This window comes from Festucalex cinctus, chromosome 13 (assembly GCF_051991245.1).
Source record: "Festucalex cinctus isolate MCC-2025b chromosome 13, RoL_Fcin_1.0, whole genome shotgun sequence".
Classification (NCBI taxonomy): Eukaryota; Metazoa; Chordata; class Actinopteri; order Syngnathiformes; family Syngnathidae; genus Festucalex; species Festucalex cinctus.
Genome location: NC_135423.1, coordinates 17110773 through 17126476, shown reverse-complemented (window position 1 = coordinate 17126476; position 15704 = coordinate 17110773). Strand labels below are relative to the sequence as shown.

The 15704-nt window shown below is 39.5% G+C and overlaps 1 protein-coding gene across 5 annotated transcripts in view; it reads right to left on the bottom strand.

Moving 5' to 3' along the window:
* Positions 1–13039, bottom strand: part of LOC144033498 (leucine-rich repeat and fibronectin type III domain-containing protein 1-like protein) — a 156375-nt gene extending 143336 nt beyond the window's left edge. For all 5 annotated transcript variants that reach the window (XM_077541653.1, XM_077541656.1, XM_077541657.1 and 2 more), the window contains exon 1: positions 12070–13039. The gene's annotated coding sequence lies outside the window, so the exon portion shown is untranslated. The remainder of the gene's footprint in view (positions 1–12069) is intronic.
* Between the last annotated feature and the right edge of the window lie 2665 nt (positions 13040–15704).

Sequence of the window (15704 nt, the reverse complement as noted above, 5' to 3'; positions counted from 1 at the left end):
CAGACCCACAGAGACATAATCATTTCCACACAATTTTGCAGCAGGTTGGCAAAAAAAAGCAAAACAATATATTCTGGTTCAGGTCTGAATAAATGTGACCAACAAGAAATGTGCACTGGAGATGGAGCGGCAGGGATAAACGCTTGCTGAGTGTGGCAATTGGCACACTTTTTAGTACTATAACTCAATTCTATGCTTTGGCCATATTAAGGTCACAGGTGAGCTGGAACCTATCCAAGCTTACTATGGGCAAGAGCAGGCTTCCCTAATCCTGGTCCTCGATGTTTCCGTCCTCCAGTGCACCTGGTTCTAAAGATCAGGAACGGTATCAGGTTTGCTGATGAGCTGATTATCTGAATCAGGTGTGCTGCAAGACGCAAACATCTAAAACCTGCAGGACTCCAGCTTTCGAGGACTGATGAAATGATTGATTATTCAAATGCATATACAGTAGGGATGTTAAAAAAAATCGATTCGGCAATATATCGTGATATTACATCGTGCAATTCTCGAATCGATTCAATAGGCGGCTGAATCCATTTTTAAATATCCATTTTTGATGGAAAAATATTTACCAAAACGTCTTAGGGTTCACACCTTAAGCATGGAAAAATTTTATATTAATGGAACATTAAGCCTTAATATTTTATTTTAATGCTGTTCAAACATGAAACAGATTACAACCTGTATAAGACTGAAGTTTCAGATAAATAAATAATAAATTTTCATACAAATCTTACACTGTACAAGTTTATTGATGAGTATTTTCTAAATTTAAATAAAAAAAAAATTGCAACAATGGACTTGTAAATTCGTATCGGGATTAATCGGTATCGAATCGAATCGTGACCTTTGAATCGTGATACGAATCGAATAGTCAGGTACTAGGAAATTCACACCCCTAATATACAGTATAAAAAACAAAATAGTTAATTAATTGATCAGTATTTTTTTTCCCATTGAGGGCTTTTAGCTTAATGTCCATCCGTAATTGTAACAATTGACAGGACTTGAGTCTTGGTATCAATTCTAATTTCGTCAATCAATTCGATTTTTCCTCATTTGATTTGTTTCACTTCACTTCAATCCGATATTGATTATGGAACGACAAGTCTTCTTAAATATCAAGGACATGATAAAAACTCCACAAATATTAAATTCCGAATTAAGTAAATGATTAAATGATTTAGTGGTTATAAACATTTACGTGTTACACAAACATTGGCATCAGCAAGGATGAGATGGAAAACATTTTCACAATTCTAATTCAATAGCTGTAAATCCATCCATCCATCTTCTACCGCTTATCCGAGATCGGGTCGCGGGGGCAGCAGCTTCAGGAGGGAAACCCTGACCCCCCTCCTTCAGCCACTTCAACCAACTCCGCCGGCGGGATCCCAAGGCGTTCCCAGGCCAGCCGAGAGACTTAGTCTCTCCAACGTGTCCTGGGTCGTCCAAGGGGCCTCCCGCCGGTGGGACATGCCCGGAACACCTCCCCAGGGAAGCGTCCAGGAGGCATGCGAACCAGATGCCCGAGCCACCTCAGCTGGCTCCTCTCAACGCGGAGGAGCAGCGGCTCGACTCTGAGTCCCTCCCGGATGACCGAGCTTTTCACCTTACAATAGCTGTAAATATAAATTAAAAAGATTCTGAATTGTCTTAAAGTACAATACGTCAGGTCTTTCATAAATGTGAGAAAATAATTTTAAATTCATGTGAACAGTAAATGTCAAGAAAACAAAAAAATAGACAAAAAAAACTTTTCTTATAAATTTATGGGGAAAAGATCAGGCTTGAAAAGGAAAATTGATTCGATATTGATTATTTAATTTATTTCAACTCAGCCCTCGTTAGGGCTTTTGAGGAATATGCTACTGCTGACTATATTATAGGTAAAAAAAAAATAATAATAATAATAATAATAATAATAAGTTTTTGTTTTTTCTGATCTACAGTTCCACAACAATTCAGTTGCTGATTTGGAACTGAATCTGAGCTTGTGCATTTTACTCCTGCTGTGACTGAAAAGAGGCTGTCAACACCAATCAAACTGCTCTTCGCTCCTGCTATCATAATTACACAAGGGAACATCATCATCAATGGATGTTTTTATTATTATCCTTTTTTATCAAACAGAACATGCCACTGCGAAAGTACAAATCGCAAGAACTTACCCCAGTAAGACAAAAGTCTGATGTGATAGCTCACTGTGCTCCACTCATTAAAGATTCTGGGTTTGTCTACAGCATGCAATCTGAGACCACTTTCATTTGTATGACAATAAATGCTTATTGCCATCAACCACAGTACAGCGGCTCAGAAGATGATACAAACAGTCACAGGGAAAGAGTGTGAATACAAACTACACTGTCGAGAAGTGAGAAGCAGAAGAGAAAGAGTGGAGTGCACAAGTGGAGAAAAATGAACGAGTGAACTGATTGAGAAGGGGGAGGAAAAGAGTGGAGAATCCATCCATTATGTGCCACTGTTTCTGTCTGACACTGGTAATTGATGAGGAGAGATAGATGGGTGAGCACACACTCCTTTCCAATCTATCTCCACTCGCTATCCGGCTTTGCTTGTCAGGTCTGCTATGTCACCACAGACCTCGCGATTACACATGAGCTGGCGACAAAACTCTCCACTGGAGGCACAAGTTGCACATATTCCAAAACAGGGGTCTCTAAACCTACCGAGGGTTCTACTTTGTTAGACACGGTATAAAAATCTTTCTGCTGTCCTTTGTTTTTCAGTGTCTTTCAATAAAACAGTCTTAAACTGCTTCAACAGCAGAAATTCAGTCACACTGCTTCTTGACTTGAGTGACTTTCTTTTTCCTTTTGGAATGTTCACAGTCATTTGATGTTAACGCAAGCGATACCGTGCCCATTACTCTTTCTCCAGCGGTTGATCTCGCCGAGTGAGTGCGGTGTCATCCATTGTCAAAAAAAGGTAAGACGTACAATGCAGAGAAGCACAAGCTTGAAGCGGCCGGATTAAATGTTATTTTTGGAATAAGCCGTGGGCTGCACAAGCCTGCTGTTATTCTGATTCTGATATTATAATTAATTGCGACTGAGTGAAAACTATAAATATCTATTAATTGTATGTTTTTATATGGATTAGCATATTAAACAACAGGCCGATTCATTCATGCTGCTCCTGCTCCACCACCTGCTTAATACATCACTGGAATGGAAATGGGATTTAAGAACATACAGGAAGAGTTTGTCCAAGCCCTCGAATGCAGCCACACACTGATGGAAAAGGAATGGAATCACTTTACGTAGGCTAGCAAAATGGCCACACAGGCTTACACATGGCAGGTCACTATCTCTACATGAGTGGAACTGTGTAACTTGTAGGTACTTTATTTGGCTTCATGCAGCATGGGTATGAAAACGTTTCGGTTGGGTTTCAAGATGGGCTCATTTTACTATTGTTTTGTTACAACGCATTTATTACGTAGTTATTACAAAATGAAACTTTTTATTAGTATTCTATACATATATGCACTGAATGAATGAACGCATGAATACATGAATGAATGAATATTATATTTTCACTTTCAGATTTTTTTTTTTTTAAATATTGTTTTCCATATAAAATACATGCTATTTAGGGTGCACTCACTACAGTATAGACAATATCCATCCATCCATTTTCTTGACCGCTTATTCCTCACAAGGGTTGCGGGGGGTGCTGGCGCCTATCTCAGCTGGCTCTGGGCAGTAGGCGGGGGACACTCTGGACTGGTTGCCAGCCAATTGCAGGGCACTATAGACAATAAGTTTAGGGCAATTAGTGATCCATTAAAAAAAAACAATAATAATAATAAAATAATGTGTTCAAATTGGATCTCGGAAGACACACAGCATTGTGCAACTCCAAAGCAGAGTCAATTGATGTAATAGCAATGGCATGACTTGAGCCCTATTGGGGTTCAGTACCTTTATGCCTTCAGGCACCATTTCCAATTTATATTTTGTTTACTGTAATGTTTTGGTCCACAGTGAATTTTAAATCTATTGCTTCTCCTGCTACTGCAATTAAACCTTTTACTGCAGGCACCTTCAGTAGAGGCCATCGGTAATTATACACTATGAATAGTATTCATGTAGCCAGAGTTGTAGTCTCATTTACTCCCTTGGCATTTAACTTGACACGAGTAGCATGAGTATTTTTAGTCTTTTGTCCATGTACTGGTAATAGTTTATATTAGACTTCAACAGATACCCGTTTTTGTACCGTAAGAGACAAAGGTTTTTTTTGGGAGGGGAAATGCACTTTAATCTCCATAATACTCTTAAAAGTGACAGTTACGTATGTAACTGTACCGTTCTATGAGTCCCGAATGACCGCCAGAGGCACGGAAATAACCTTTGCGCATGTGAACGCCTTAGCTGTTAAAAGCCCCACTTATATACATACCAGCTCAAAATTGTGTCAAAATGTTTATATATTTTTTTTTTACCTTTAAGAAAATACATCGTAAAATCAGCTATTTCTCTTTCTGCTATGGCGCAAAAAAAAAAAAAAGTGAGGATATAAAACTGTCATCCCCAGAGATGCATTTTGGTAACTTACAGGATGCAGTGGTTTGGCTGAGCAGTGATATATCAGCACAACACAGCACCTTTCTACGTGCATGCTGCTTGGCATTCAGCACACCACTCACTCCCTTGTGCTCTCTGTCTCTCCTGGCATCAGTCCTCTCTACTTCTCTCCACCTTTCATTTTTTTTTCTCCTCACGCTCAGCACCATCGCTCACTCGCTCTTCCCTGGTGAGCTGGAGATGTGCCAGTGAGCCAGCATCTGTCATAGCGTGCGTGGAGACGCGCGCACACACACGCATATCGGTGTCGACATTTGAACCCCTACTGTAGTGGACAACGTGTCGCTTTGTTGAGAACATCGAGAAGACATAATCTCGATTTGCCGTAGCAAACCATAAAACAGGCAGTTGCCACGTCACGGTCTTCATTCTTTTTTTTCTTTGGGTTGCCCATCATTTCTTCTTCATTTACCTTCTTAAATAATCACTTCTCTTCAGTTCTTTCTCTACCAGTGCCGGGTTGTTCAATTCTCGGTTATATTTACCACGAGTTAACCACCAAAAAAATCTTAATCCACTAATATCTAATCAACTTTTTGTCAGGTTTGGGTTGGGTTTTGGTTTGTTTTTTAGTTTTTGCTTATGTCAGGGTTGAGTTTTGCGTGGGTTTTCTTTGAGTTTGTCGTCCTTTTAAGTTTATCTTATGTTTGCGTTATGTTCTGTTTTCCTTGTGTGTCTCCCATTGTCTCGTCAAGCATTGTCCTGCCGACCTGTGTTTGTCTGGCTTCCTCGTGTGTCAACCTATCAGCACCCTCAGCCACTTGTGTCTTGCCCAGCTGTTTCTCGTTGTGTCAATTTGTTTGTGTGAATTTAGTCTCTTGTCTCCCCTCTGTCTGTGTCGATTCATTGTTTTCCTGCCGTCATGCTATGCTACTATGTTTTGCCCCGTGTCTTACTACGTTTGTCTTTTAGAGTTTTGTTTGGGTTTTTTTTGTTTTTTTTAACTTCACCTCTGCCTCCTCGTCCTGCTTCCCTGCGTTTGGTTCCACAACCGCACCTTTAAACACGACACTTTTAAATATGCGCTGTTCAAAACATATTAGTTAACGACATCGTTAAGATTAACCATGTGGTGCTGTTAAAAGTTAACGGTCAGTTAAATCCACCAGTTTTGAACAACCGGGCAATAATTGTGATTATGTTTTTCATTATAGATTCTAAAACCTCAAATTTCATTTGACCTTTTGTTTTCTTCTCTCATTTCTCTACGGTAATATCTTCAGATCAACAACACCACATTTTCTCTAAATGTATCTCTTTTTTTTTTCTTTTTTTTTTTTTAATAAAATCAAATCCTTCTCATCATCACAGCCTTCCTCCATCTCGCAAATGTTTGCCTTTCATCGCAGCTACATTGCACGCCATCCCCGGCCGTCCTTCTTTGATTCTGTTTCCAATGTGTTGATTTAGAAACATCACTGCAGGCAGAAATGACCTGCAGTATACGATACATCACTTTCCAATGAATTTTAAACAGTAAATAATTTCTTGGTGTAGTGTAGTGTAGTGTAGTATTCGGGTTAAATATTGAACACAATCTAATGCAATCATTGCAATGACGGTATTGTGTGTTTGAACTGAGCGTTTTTGTGGCAATGTGACCATCACTGTGTGCTGCTTTTTCCTCCAATGACTCAATTTCTTTTCTTTTCTTTTCTTTTCTTTTCTTTTCTTTTCTTTTCTTTTCTTTTCTTTTCTTTTCTTTTCTTTTATGTAAGCTGCTGATGAATCAAATCTTCTTCTCGCCTTGAACTTAAGTGGTTGGCATAGGTCGTTTTTTTAGAGAGAGATTTTTGCTCTATTCACAAAGACTTACTTTTCACATGAATTCTCGTGAGCATGGGCTTCACTCTCCCACAGAGACAGCAAAAAAGTATCCGTACAATATTTAGAATTTACACTTCTCTTTGGTGCCATTAAATATGACATTGACAGACAGCGATGGATTTTACAATGAGCCAAATACAGAAGATTTTGTTCAAAGGTGCAAGGTAAAAAAATCAATTTAAAAAAATCTAAATGCATGAAATATTACCATTATTACACTAATCATAATGTCACTGGTAGATTTTTACCATGCTCATCTACTATTCAAACCATGACTTTATTGATTAATCAATTCTTAGACTTGTGAAATGAAGAGACTCTTTTAAACTGGGTTACTTTTATTAATTAATGTTGTCAATTTAAATATGCTCATTCAACTCATCCAATATCTTAACTCATTGAACTCGACATAACCTCAGACAAAGCAATTTTGCTTCATCACCTTTGTCAGAAAACTGCTGTATTCGTTTTCTATTTGCTGTGTCAGTAATCGGGCGGCTGCATTATGTTGTACACAATTTCAGTGTCCAACATGATGAAGCAGACATCAGCTCTTTCTCTCCTGAGATCCCAAACTGGAATGGTTCCAGAAGCTTGACACTTGACCTCTACAGGCCCGAGGAATCATCGTGTTCCATCTGTTTGCATACTGGATTTGAAAATCGGTCAGATAAATCAGACCTGAACAAATAGAGTGCTTCTCCTGTGTTCATTTGGAACAGGGATGAGCAATCTCGGTCCTCGAGGGCTGCAGTCCTGCAGGTTTTGGATGTTGCCCTTCTCCGACACAGCTGATATATGATCCGCTCATCAGCAAGCTCTGCTTTAGACTGATAATGATCCCATTGATTGGAAACAACTTGTGTTGGAAGAGGGAAACCTGCAAAACCTGTCGGGCTGCGGCCCTCGAAGACCGAGATTGCCTATCCCTGATCTAGAAACTGGTTGTTAAATAAATGTATGCCTCTTAATTCTTTGTGTCATTATTAGATATTTGTGGCATCTAAAAGGCAGACAAAAAATAAACATCCAATGTAGTTGATAACTAATAAAAGCAAACTGCAATGATGATCCACTAGAACGTGTGCCAAAACACGCAATACCTCAGTCATGTCCAACAAACAGAATATTCTTTTTATTCAAACCAAAAGACTTGTGACTAAAATGCGCATTTTCTCTTCAAAAGGAAAACTGAAGCTGGAAACATTGTCACTTTGATACAATGGTGAAATGCCAGTGGATTATTTTCTTAGAGTTAGTTTAACTCTTTCACTCCGAGCCATTTTCACCTAAGAAACCCCATTCACTCCCGGCTGTTTTAATGGATTTTGACTGATTTTGTAAGGTCCGCAGAATATTGTGTTCTATTGCTATAAAAATATGAAACCTACCAAAATAAAGATTAGTCTTTTCTTTCATCAGGAAAAAAGGTGTATTTGTATATGTTTCGATTTTGCAGAAATTAGCATTAGAATATCGCTAGGTTTCATCAATATTCACATTCCTGGTGAAAACACTGTCAAAAAGTGCTTGTTGCAACAAGGCCCTGGCTGATCTCTTATACTATGTTGCCACCTGCTGGCCATTTCTTGTAATAATTACCATTGGGATGCACGATAATATCGGTGACTGATAATTATCGGCAATTATCGACCAATTTGATGTCAAACAGATAAAACAGAAAGTAGAGAAATCGGCCGATAATTATCGGCAATTTGATTTCATACCGATAAACCAGATAATAAAGAATTCAGCTTATGATAATAAAAATAATAAATAATTATGATAATAAAAAAAATCAGCTTCATGGTGCTTTACAAACATTGAAACATTGTGCAAAGTTTATACAATGTTTCAATGTATTTGTTAGACTTATAGTAGGACTCAAAAGTATATTTGTATTCAAGTTAATTTTGCAAACAATTATCGGCTTACTTATCGGTTATCGACATCGGCACTTCTAAATTATTGGATTATCTTTATCGGTTGAAAATAGCATTATCGTGCATCCCTAGCTTTAAGCCACTTCTTCATGTCAGAAGCTGCATCTAAGCCTTCTGTATACGATTGCATTTAAAAAACGAAAAAAATTGTATAAATACGTTTTTCGTATTTAAAAAAAACAAAACAAAACGTATTTACACGTTTTTGGGATTGAATAAGTTAAGTTTACTGGAGTTATCCGGAGGTTTTACTGTCTCACACCCAAGTCACAGTCACGGTTCATGACATCAATGTGCAACACAGATCTAACCCAACAGTTAGTTGAGACACATTCAAGGAATGATGGGTAATAGACACACTTAAACCATGTTTAATATCCTTATAATGGTAAACAGTTCCATATCGGATGCCGTAATAAATGCTGGGATGTGAAGAGTCACCGATCTCAACAAAGGTACAGACAACATCATTTTTTTTTTCTTCACAAGAAGCATGACAGATGGTTCAAAGCGCATAAGTAAAAACATGGACATATTTAATGTTGTTAATACCATTGCAAATGTATATGGTGACTTGGACAAGCTGTTGTTGTGACGAATGACGGACTCACCATGCAGGTTAGGCGCACTCATTTTGTTTGGCTCCTTTACAAAGCAGAGTGAATTGCCCTATACTCCACACATCTGTTACAGTACATATAGATGAGTGAGTCTGCCTGTTCATTTGGGGGTTTGGAATTAGACTCTTTGAGTGGAGTTTTGTCAAAGTAGTACACAAAATGACACATATTTTGTCCATCCTTCAAATGTCATTTTTGTCATACTGTCTTTGGTTAGTAAGTACGTGGTCTTGTAGCACTCTTATAGTGCTGATGAAAAAACTGTCCCCTCCACCATTAATGTTGCCCCATTCCTTGCCGAGTCAGCAAAGTGATGGTAACTAAACACTAGACAGGTTGCCAGTCAACCAGACGAACATAATAGGCCCACTGAGTGGGACTGGCGACTTTGCCAGCTGCACACAAGTCAGCTATGTGAAGGACTATACTATCAATAAATTCTCTGTTCAATTTACTAGACACTTCATAAATGGCTGGGCTCACACTTGCTGTCATTACTACAGGACAGGTGCACCAAAATGAATTCTGGGAGAGACTCAGCTGTAGAGAAAACACAAGAAGGACCCTCCAAGTTTCGGAAGGCCATTTACTGTATTCGATTCGATTTAAATGCCATGTGTGACAAACATGATGATGTTAAAAATAGTTTCTCAAACTCTAATGAGCTAATAAGTGCATATTTTACACCAGAAAATTCTCACAGCACACCACCAGACACAAAAACACAAACAAAAATCCCATAAAGTATGAACAAGACTTAAATACTAATGATGTGGTTGTAGTGGCAGAGCATATAACGGTTCTGCCTTACACTACATATCAGTGGCATAGATAGATTTATTATTTTTAGGCTTTACATGGTCAGGAAGTTTTGGCTGATCACCGATCAAAAAAAAAAATATCGATAACCGACCTTTTCTATTTACTCTGCAGTCAACTGGCCCAGCCCACGAATAGTGGAAAGACCCGCATATAATTGATGTCAACTGAAATTCATGGGAAAAAACACATAAATAAAAATTCTTCAAAAAATGCTGATAAACATAAAATACGATATAATTTCTTATTTCGTGAATCAATTACGTCATTGCGTGATCGGACAAATTAAGACATTACAGCCGAAGACTGATTTTGCATGAAATGCTAAATAATCTAGTTTATCAGATTGGTGTAAAATCTAATTATGTTAATAATACCCTTAAACAGTCGCGAGTTTGGAAGTTTTGGAGACAGTAGTAGTATGAAATGCTTTATTCACATCAATGTTATTAGAGTCTCATTTGTATCATTATATTATATGCATCATGGTGGAAAAGCCTATAAAAATGCAAATGGGAGCATTTAAGTTGAAGCCAATCTAGCAGGTAAAGCAAAACTGATAGTCTGACGCAGCAAAGTATCTATATTGTTGGCTGCGTGCTGCTCTCACTTCCGCTTTATGTGCTTTCCTATATTTTCTATCTGTCTCCTTGTGGTGCAGCAAGAGCCATTACCCAGCAGACCATTAGATAATATCAAAGAGTAGCTACAGCACAGCATTGTTTTGTACAGTTGGCCCCTATAGCACTCTGCTGCTCGAGCTTTTAATGCAAGCTGCAATACTTGCCAGTTGTTGCTGTTACTCTCCTGTGTCTTTTTGGCAGCTTCCACCATTAACCCCCCAGCCACCCCCCACCCCCCAATTCCATTTTATGATTATCCACTACCAGGCTCCCTTGTTTTCGCCACTCACCTTCCCAGCAGTCCTCCCTCTCCGCTACCATTACGCCCTCCCATCCCTGCCCATAAACACATCTCATCCTATCACCTGGACCATCTCCGCTCCCTTGTGCTGCTCTGTATTCCATCTGCCCTCTTCCCCTGACGGCTCATTTTAAGTCAACCCAGGTCTACTCTTCCTTCTGCGCAGTCCGGCACTGGTCCTCCTGGCCAGTTTGCCCTTTTGACTTATTTAATTACGCCCTCACCAATACAGTATATTCTTATAGTCATCCTTCCAACCAGCCTCCCTCTGCAAAACTCCATCTGTCCACCCAGTTTCTATATCGCTTGTCTGTATTAGATATTAGACTAGTAGTTCCTGAGTTCAATCAAACACCAGGGAATTGGTGAGTCTGTCTCATGGGCAAGGCAGAAACACACCCGACTCGATTTGTTGTGATTTGTGCTACAAAGAATTTGGTGCGCTCAGTAGTCAACTTAGGAAATGTGATATCTTTATTATTGTAATTAATCTACTATGGCAAGCAAAAAAAGAAAGCGGTCGAACGAATATGTACATTATGAACACACAGAATATATGGTGCTCCACAGGGTCCAATTCTGGAGCCTCTTCTGTTTTCATTGTATCTGCTGCTTAAAACAGTTGTTTTAAAGTGTTCTATAAATATAGAGTTGAGTGATGATAGTCAGCCATCGAACTGCAAGCATGATTTGCAACGCCAAGTTGAGCAATTCTTTCCAGCACATCTAGCAAAACTAAAGGAAAACGTCCATAAGGTGCATGGAGATGGGGAATACAAGAACACAACACTAATTAATATTTATTTTCAATAAATAAGGGTTTGGTAGTGTCCATGTAAGAAACTGATGGGGTTCAAGTACCTCCAATTAACCTAAGATGCATGTTTTTGAAAAGCGAGAAGAAACGGCAGGACCTGGAGAAGACCCACACATAACATTCAAACTCCACTTAGGCCAAAGCCGAGATTCAAACCCAGAACCTCAGAACTGTGATGCAGAAGTGCTATCCACCATTCTGCTGCTCGGCCCTCAGAATAAAAATCAGGAATACCACCACCTCTCATCCCTTCAACCACATTTAGTCTTACTTCCCACCTCTCTCTCCATTGCCCCATTTGCCTCCAGTCTTCAAAGTGGAGATCACCACATCTCCACCGTGTAGGAGAGAACCCTAAAGCGCCATTATCTCCCCATCGTGCCTCCTCTGGTTCCCTGATTTCCTTCACATCCTCTCTCTGCATTACGCAGCCGGAGAGTGGGGAAATTGCGCAATAATCAGATGGATAAAAGTAGAAAGGGAGACATTACATACTAGCCTACCTTTGCGTCTCCCTCGCCTCCTCGCTGGTGGTAGAGGTTATTTCTCCAGTTATCTCCACTCTTGTCAAACCAAGTGCACAATTCCTCTCAGCTAAGAACGCGTGAAATAATCCCACTCCTGATCAGAAACATTCTTTAGACACCAAAAATAGTCGATGTCCACTTTTTCTATTTTTGTCGCTTCGCTCTTCACTGCGCGAGGTTCACTTTTGGGGTTGTGGGGCCACGTGAGGCGGATCAGTCGAGTTGAAATAAATGAGGTGCGGTGCCGGCGGCTGCCCACAGCAAACCAGCGCCCGTTCTTGATCCACTGGGATGCGGCTTAGGAGCGCAGAAAACGCCGCTAAATCGGCGCGCCGCCGCCTTCGCGGACATTTGCTGTCCACATGAGCTCCCCGCGCCCCCTTCTTTCAAATGCAAATATCCAACTGCGTGTTATCCCTGGAAACCACCACTTGGTTAGCCAATGACAAAGCAATGACACCGGGAAAGATGGGAGATCAATTCCTTCTGCAAGACAGTCGCGCGCTTGTTTGTCACCTGAGTGGCCCTATTGAGGCTCGTCGCTTGCACATCCAAGTGCATGGCTGTCCCAACAGCGGAGTTGTGCCATTTGCAGAGCGTTCCACACCTCTGATGGAATGATAACCTCCCGGTGGCGCTCAATTGATACAAGGTTATCCAGTGGGAGCTCGACCGGGAGTCGTTGCCCTCTTTCCGCCTCACTTTCCGACTTTGTCTTGACCCGTTGTCCGTCCGCACTGTTGGGAGATTTACAGCCCCCCCGAAAAGCAAAAATCCATTTGTAAGCAGTACTGAAGCTTCGCGCGCGGTCTTATCCCTGATAGAATGGGATATACTCCGACACTGTGAGCATCCTCGATGGCCCCGCCTGCAGTTACTTACACAGTGCGATTGTGGGCTTTGTCCCGGCAGCCGATGCACGCCTACAAGCCCCAACCCAGCCTGCGTCCTCCCCTCTGCGTCCGTCTGTCGATACGCTGCTGCTGACGGATTGCGCAATAATTAATTGATGCAGGGCGTTTGCTTGGAGGAGTGTGTTTTTAGTCTGCCTGGGTAAAACAGGAAAAATATATCTAAGATTAAAATGTCGAGGGGCAAATGTTGAATGTGTCCCTATGTTCATTTTATTCCAACTTTTGAATGCAGGAAAATCAGAATACATTACAATGTGCATGCTGGAGTGTACTCCCAATCCTGACACGACTTTATCAATGTCTCATAATGACTTACATTTTGATTTTATATATATATATATATATATATATATATATATATATATATATATATATATATATATATATATATATATATATATATATATATATATATATAGCTTTTTTTTTTTCTTTCCCCTGCCCCAAAAATTTCAAAAAAGTCATGTTGAGTGCAGAATAGATTCCATCAAATCCAAAGGGCATCCTCACAATTGTACCATTTGCCACTAGGGGCTGTAGATGAGCTACAGTATTTTCTTCAACTGTTTTTTAAACGGCATACATAAAATGACATTTGGCTCTTTGATTAAAAATAATTGATTGAAGCATAGTTATGCAGATGGAATTCCACAGTGAGACAGATGAGGCTAGGTCTGTACAATAATAGCGGTGATTAGTGCAATCACAAATACTCTGTCACAGATTTTTACAGATGCTGCATGTCTTTTTTTTTTTTATCTTGCCCTTCAATTATCTGATTATAGCTCGACGTTGGGTAATTTACATGGAAAAAAACATAATTTGAAGATTGCAGCTGGTGAAGCCATGAAGGTGATTCAAATAATTATTGTTAAATGTAACATTCATTGGCGTGTGGTCAAATTCCAATAACCCCGCAACAGCACTGCCTAAATTATTAGTCTTCAGAAACAAAATAGGTCAGAATCTTGCTTTTGATAGCTTTAGTCCATCATGGTTTAATTGGTCTTAAGGGAAAAATCATATCTGGTCATCTTGAGCTTATTAAATAAAAGTTCCTGACCTAAAAGACAGCTCAGAAAAAGATGAAACAGACCCCTAAGTCGTTTAAAGTTGAGTCGTTATTTAGTGATTCAAGGCCGAATTACACATTTCTCTAGTAATAGGTTCAAGTTTGACATCCAAAGTGGACCATTATTCATTCTGTGAAGCTGTCTGATGGCAAGTTTGGCCTAACTTTAAAACATGTCAGTTATGTTTAATTGCACAGGAACTGTCTTACCGTAAATAACATTTCATTTTAACATCCATAAACTTAACAAGTGTCCAAATAAATTTAGCTAAGATTACTATAGCCTATGTTAAAATAAGAAAATTAAACACCCTTGATCGTGCATGATGGAGGATGCATATTTTTAAAATTGGATTCAGTCAAACAAGTTTACAAATAAGTTTCCATTTGACAATTGTGCAAAGGCAGAGATTGTGTGTGCCTGGGAGCTGAGTCTCTTCACATTAACACTAAATAGACTTGACTGATTGTCGTATTGGGCACTTTGTAGTAGCAGTGAGTTCAATTGGCCCTCATTACCGTTTTCCTCATTATGGCTACAAAAATGCACAAGCCTTAGACAAAGGAATAGTTAATCCTTCAGATGCTCACTGAACAGAAGTCTCACCGACGCTTTTGTGACATTATTCATGTTAACACTTCCATCTTTGTGTGACTTTTAAGGCAAGCTCTAAATTGTACAACCTTAAGGATCATTAAGGTTTAAGATCATTGTCTTCTTAGAAAGTAAACCTCTGTCCCAATCTCGGGTCTTTTGCAGACTACAGCAGCTTTTATTCCAAAACTGCCCTGAATTTGTATCTTACCCTCAACTCTATCTTCCCTTTCACTGATGAAAAAAAGCTCCAGACCATGATGCTGCCACCACCTTGCTTCACAATTGGGATGGTGTTTTCAGTGTTATATTTGCGCCAAACAATGTTTTGCACCGGTGGACTCAATATCATTTGTCATTAAGGTTATCATTGGACCAGTGAGAAATCATGAGGGAACTTCTGGAGTCGGTTGGCTGCACCGAGAGAAATAAATTCGCACACGCTACCTTTCAGTTATAGATTTGTAAAAACAATAATAACATAATACAATCAATTAAAAATAAACAATAAATAAATATATACATAAATGTTTAAAATATTTCATACATTTTCTTCCACTTCATGACTGTATCCCACTTGGGACACATTCTTCACGAAAAAAATAAATAAATCTGAATGCAAGGCACTGTACGTATAAACAAATGAAAGTGCTGACAGAGTATTTATAAAAAATAAATAAAGTAAATAAAACTAAAATATATGTGGGGTCGCTCTTCAATGAGACTACACATAACTAAAAGTCAGAGACAACATGAGGTAACGTGAGAAGACGAAGAAAAGGGAAAAAAAAGCCCCCCAAAACACTCTAGCGGACATTTCAGCACTAGGGACAGCTCCATTGCAGGATTCAGCAGCACAAGGCGGAAAAGCTTTATCCTCAGAGAAAAGCTAAAAGCGCTTCTCAACATGCTCTGATCTATTCCACTGTAATTCTCTTGCTACATCCCTTATACACACGCACAGACACACAGGCACACTCATGCGTAGCCGTGTTACTTCTCCTGCTTCACCTTTGCTCACATTACCACC